This window comes from Ahaetulla prasina, chromosome 4 (genome assembly GCF_028640845.1).
Source record: "Ahaetulla prasina isolate Xishuangbanna chromosome 4, ASM2864084v1, whole genome shotgun sequence".
In the NCBI taxonomy this organism is placed as follows: Eukaryota; Metazoa; Chordata; class Lepidosauria; order Squamata; family Colubridae; genus Ahaetulla; species Ahaetulla prasina.
The window spans coordinates 93,926,995-93,932,994 of NC_080542.1; positions in this window are offsets into that span (position 1 = coordinate 93,926,995).

A 6,000-nucleotide genomic window follows, 5' to 3' on the forward strand; every position below is an offset into this window, starting at 1 on the left:
AAATCCTCTCCTTTATTGTCTGTGATCATAAAAGCACATAAACAAGCTGTTACTTTCCTCTCAAAAAAAAATATCCATCAGAAGACAACGCCCAGTAAAATCCTGCTGCTCCGGTCAAGTTTCCCACACAAAAAATCAATTTAATCTTCAATTAAATTCTTCTCCTTGACAAATTCAGTCTTTAATATTCACACCTTGACCTCAGCAGTAAAGCACAGAACACGATATTTATAATAGCAAAAGCGAAAGACAGCACTTTATTCCAGACTTAATCGTGTCTGCCGGCTGGTCACCCCCACGCTGTAAAAACTCCATAATTCAAGCAGTTTCAGATGACCTACCGGTTTTAAATTCAGTCTGCTGGGCTGTTAACACTTTCACTTCACGATTTATTAACTTTCATCCGTATCGGTGCATTCCAAACACATAAATCCTCATAAATCTTCATTAATAAGCCCTGTGAAGTGAAGGAAAGGTCCTTACCCCACCATGGTCATGGCCACGCCCCCCTGACTTATTTTTCTCAAAAACGGAGTGCGTAGAAGCTTTGGGAGGCCTGCAGAGTGTTCCTGTGGGCTGGGGAGGGAAAAAAATGCCCCCGTTTTTTGCAGAAACAAAGCGCGTAGAGGCTTTGTGAGGCCTGCTGAATGTTCCTGGGGACCATGGAGGACAAACTTTTTTTTTTCTTCCTTACCTCTTCGAAATCTTGGTGCATTTTATACATCGGTGTGTCTTTTAGTCCGAAAAATATGATAGTTGCCTATTTTAGCTGCAGCAAGATCCTGGGGTAATTTAGAAAATTGCAAACAGGTTTTCTATCCATGCTCCTGAAGCATACTTTTATCTTAAAATCCAAAATTTGCACAACACTGGTTAATAAGGAGAATTAAATAAAATGTGAACAAATTATAAGAATTAATTTAAAACATGATTGAAATAGATATTAATAAATCAGACAGCATTCTCCCATCTTGGAAATCTATCTGGGCTATAGGTAAAATAGAAAATATTTTGTCTGCCAGCAACAGCAGAAGATGAGCTAGCATGATTTCACCTGGTAGGAAATTCCATAGTTTGGAAACAGCCACCAAGAAGACTATCTCAAATGTTTGTACCAGGCTGATAGCAGAAAATGCATTCTTTAAATACTTTCACTTCTATGCATCCAAAACGTACAATAAACTGGACTGAAAAAGGCAAAACTTATCAGAGTGATATATCAAAAGTATCAAAAAGATACTTTCCCCAAACATCCAATGTAAAATAAATTCATTGATATTTCTGCAAGTTTTGAATAGTTGCTGTTGAATTCGCGAAATAAGGAGGCAGGAGACAGGACTTCAGTAACATCAATTCTTAAGTTTATTGTGAGAACCCAGCAACTGGAATAGGAGAACAGTCCTCCTTATATAGCATTTGGGCTGAGGCACCAGCCAATTAGAAACATGCTTTTTCCCGCCCAAATTTCCCTCCAAGAATTCAAATACGTAACACCCCTCACTTCCCAGAATATATCTATTGCAATGCTCTCTACATGGGGCTCCCCTTGAAGAGCACCAGGAGGCTCCAGCTAGTCCAGAATGCGACTGCGCAGATAATAGAGGGAGCACCACGTTGCTCCCATATAACTCCTATCCTGCGTGGCCTGCACTGGCTGCCGGTAGCCTTCCGGGTGCAATTCAAGGTGTTAGTGACCACCTTCAAAGCGCTCCATGGCTTAGGACCGGGCTATTTGCGAGACCGCCTACTGCCACTGCTGGCCTCCCAACGACCTGTGCGCTCCCACAGAGTGGGCCTGCTCAGGGTGCCGTCGACCAAACAATGTCGGTTGGTGGCCCCCAGGGGTAGAGCCTTCTCTGTGGCAGCACCGGCCCTTTGGAACGAGTTACCTCCGGGGTTACGCCAACTCCCCGACCTCCGAATCTTCAAGCGGGAACTGAAGACCTTACTATTTATTCGTGCGGGACTAGCCTGAGTGTATTTTAATTATAATTTTAAATTTTAAGGGTTTTTACGTCGGTCTATGACCTTTTAGTTAATTAGGCCTATTTAATATTTGTTTTAAATTCATTTTAAATTTTGTTATTTATATTATGTATTATTTGTGTTTTTAATAAGGCTGTAAACCGCCCTGAGTCCTTCGGGAGAAGGGTGGTATAGAAATTAAACTATAAATAAATAAATAAATAAAATTTAGCTAAAATTTACAAACTATTTACATACAAAGTCACGCAGGTAACTAGGGCATTCCCTGTGCCTGGTTGACCTGAGCAACTCATTTCTAGGCGGGGAGTTGAGCTGGTCGGAGGGACTCTCTGTTCCTCCCAGCTCCTCCGTTGGCCTTCCTGGCCTGGATTATGGGTGGACTTTTCTTTGGTGACTTCTGGTAGGACTGGAGGGCATCGCTGGACCTCACAACTTTCAGCTAAGTCCCCCAACCAATCTCGGTTTGAGTTAGCTGTTGGTGTAACCAGGGCTTGGTTGCTTTGCTTGTTGGAACTCTGTTTTGGCTGCCAATCTGTTTCAAATCTAGTCAACATGCCTTCTCCAGACTCTCCCATCACCCATGTCAATTTTGTATGATTTCGGGCCTGTAATGTCAAGAATTGTCCCTGCCAACCATGGGGGTCTCTCCCCATAGTTTCTTCTGAATACTGGGGAGCCTGTTGAGAATTCCCTGGTCCTATTTTCTAGTGTCCGATAACTATTGGGGGAATAGTTTGGATTTAAACAATCCAGAGGGCATCGTAGCCTCCTTTCCATTAGTAATTCTGCAGGGCTGCAGCCAGTGGCTGTACACGGGGTCTTACGTTGGACTGTCAAGAATGTATCAATTGTGGTTTGCCAGTCCCCCAGGCTTATCCGGGATAGTGCCTCCTTGGCAGTCCTAACAAAATGTTCTGCAAGGCCATTGCTAGCTGGATGGAAAGGCACTGAGAGGGCATGACAGATGCCCAGCTCGACAAAGTAGCTCTCGAATTGGGTGGCTGTAAATTGTGGGCCATTGTCTGAGACAATAGTATTGGGCAACCCGTGTGTCACAAATAGTCGTTTTAGAACACGGATCACTGCCTCAGCCATTGTGGATTGCATTAGGATTATTTCCAACCGTTTGGAAAATGCATCCACTAAGATCAAAAATGTTTGGCCGTGAAAATGACCGGCAAAATCTACGTGAAGCCTAGACCACGGTCCCTGGGGCTTTTCCCACTCTCTTACAGGGGATGTTGGGGGCAGTGGTCTGGAGTCCTGGCAGGGACTGCATTGCCCCACCCGATCACCAATGTCATTGTCAAGCTGGGGCCACCAAACATAACTTCGCGCCAACCCCTTCATGCGCACAATACCAGGGTGCCCCACATGCAATAAATTCAAGACATTTCCCCAAAGGCTTGATGGAACAACCACCCTATCTCCCCACAACAAACACCCCCTTGCGTAGACAATTCAAAACATTTTTTTACAAATTGCTTGAACTCTTCGCCGGTAGAACTGGGCAACCCCACTCTGCACCCAGCCAATAACAGTTCTGATAATAATGTCTTTGGTATAGGCCCTGGCAAGTTCAGCAGAAATAATTGGGCCAGTGTCTAGAAAGGGGTGCCTGGAGTGGGGTCCTTGATGAGTTCTGGCAATGGGCACCTGCTCAAAGCATCCATGTGTCCCAAATCTTTGCCCAGTTGGTGGTTTAAATGGTAGGAATAAGTGACCAAGAAAATGGCCTATCGAGTCAATCTGGGGGAAAGGGCAATAGGCGTGGGACGGTCCCCTGCCAATAGTCCCAAAAGGGGGCGATGGTCCGTAACAATGTCGAAGTGTCTGCCAAATAAATATTCATGAAATTTTTTCACCCCTGAGAAAAGCACTAGTGCCTCTCGATCTAACTGGTTATAGTTCCGTTCGGCTCCTGATAGAGTTCATGAGAAATAAGCAATGGGAGCTTCAGCTCCATTGGGTAGTTTGTGGCTCAAGGCAGCTCCCACTCTGAAAGGGGATGCATCGCACACAAGAACTAATGGCAAGGTCCCATTATATTGGATCAGCAGACTGTCCCCCAACAACAGTTGCTTTACAGCTCGGAATGCAGGTGCCTCAGCTTTTCTCCATGTCCAAAGGGTCTTTTTGGTGAGCTGCCTGTGTAAAGGTTCTGCTACAGTAGCTTTGTCTTTTAAAAAAAACTGAGTAAAAGTTCAAAAGCCCTAAAAAGGCTGCAGTTCTGCTTATTTTTTTGGGGGGGGGTGTGCCTTCTGAATGGCTCGAACCTTGCTTTCTGTTGGATGAATTCCCGCCGCATCAATTTGATATCCTAAAAACTCAACTGAGGGCACCCCAATCTGACACTTGTTGAGTTTAACTCATAGCCCAGCAGTCCAGAAAATGGTCAACACTTTTTGTAGTTTCTCTCTTAATTCTTGTAGGTCATTTGCTGACACTAAAACATCTTCAAAATAGGGTACTACCCGGGTAGACCCTGCAACAGTCACTCCATCAGATTTTGAAATAGCCCTGGAGCTACACTGACCCCAAATTGGAGTCTGGTGCACTTGAATGCACCTCTGTGCAGGACAATTGTTTGTGCTTCCACTGTGGCAGTATCCACAGGCAATTGCTGGTATGCTTGTGCTAAGTCCAGCTTTGCAAAAATTTGACCGGGTCCAATTAATGCAGAAGGTGTTGAATTATTGGGACAGGGTATGCGCTTTTCTGTAAGGCTTTGTTTAATGTTGCCTTATCAGCGCATATTCAGACAGAGCCATCTGGTTTGACAGGAGTCACAATGGGTGTCTCCCACTTTGAGTGATCGACTGGGATTAGGATGCCCTGTTGCACTAATTTATCAAGTTCTTTGTCGATTTTTGGTTTAAGGGAAAATGGGACCCTCCTAGCTTTTAGTCGTATTGGGGCAATCGCATGATCTAAATTAAACAAAATAGGAGTCCTCACATACTTGCCCAGGCTGTCTTTAAACATGTCATGGAACTCTGCAGTAGCTCCTCATTCAAATTACACCCGATGATGTGGATTCCGGAGATTTCCATGCCCAGGGCCCAGAACCAATCAAGACCCAGGAGGCTGGAAAGCTGTCCTTTCACAATGGTGATCAGTAGAGTCTTTATGTGCTGGCCATAGGTGACCCGAACTGTTGCGATTCCTTTTACAGGAATTTGGTTTCCCTGATAATCTTGGATTCGCAGTCTTTGAGATTTGAGCTGACCCTTTGCAATGTACGGGATGGCTGTGATCAATTTATCCCAGGACATGATGGTGATTGATGACCCGGTGTCGACTTCCATTTTACATGGAATACCTTCAATGTATGCAATCGTGAAGATTTTCCTCTCTGGGCTGGCAGAAGATTGCCCTATCCTTACGGTGGTTTGATTCAATTTCGCACTCTTTTGGGCTGTATCAATGAGAGCCCTTCTGTTGTGACTTGTCCTCCCTCCTCTCCTCAGCCAGGCCCCTCCCGTTGCCAACTGGACTTGTTATCAGACTCTGAGTCTGATAATGAAGCTGAACGGCCTGTCATGCCTCCAGCCCCCGGCCCTGGCCCCGTGCCCGGAAAGGATGTCAGGAATGAACAGATAAGCCCAAGACAGCTTACTCATAGTGTGTGTGTTCCTTCGATGCAGCCGTCAGAGCAGGAAGTCAGCCAAGTGGTGCAATTACCCGGACCTGCTCCCTCTGACCCCTCCCTTTCTCAGATGCCAACAGTAGAGACAGCTGAAGGGAATTCAAAGTGGAAGGATCCTTGCTTCTGGAGATCTGAGAGGCGACGTCAGCAGAAGGAAGGGAGGGGCAGGCCTGGATAAATGCTGAATCATGGAGCTGCACCCACAGCCTATATAAAGGACCTGCTTTTGGCATTCCTTGAATCAAGCAAACTCTCATCTAGTTTGCTGAAGTCACAACTTGGATTCCTGCCTGCCCTGAGAAATCTGAAAGGAATTTGGCAAAGCTGCAGAGGCTTTGTGGCCACGCTTGATATGGACTTCCTAG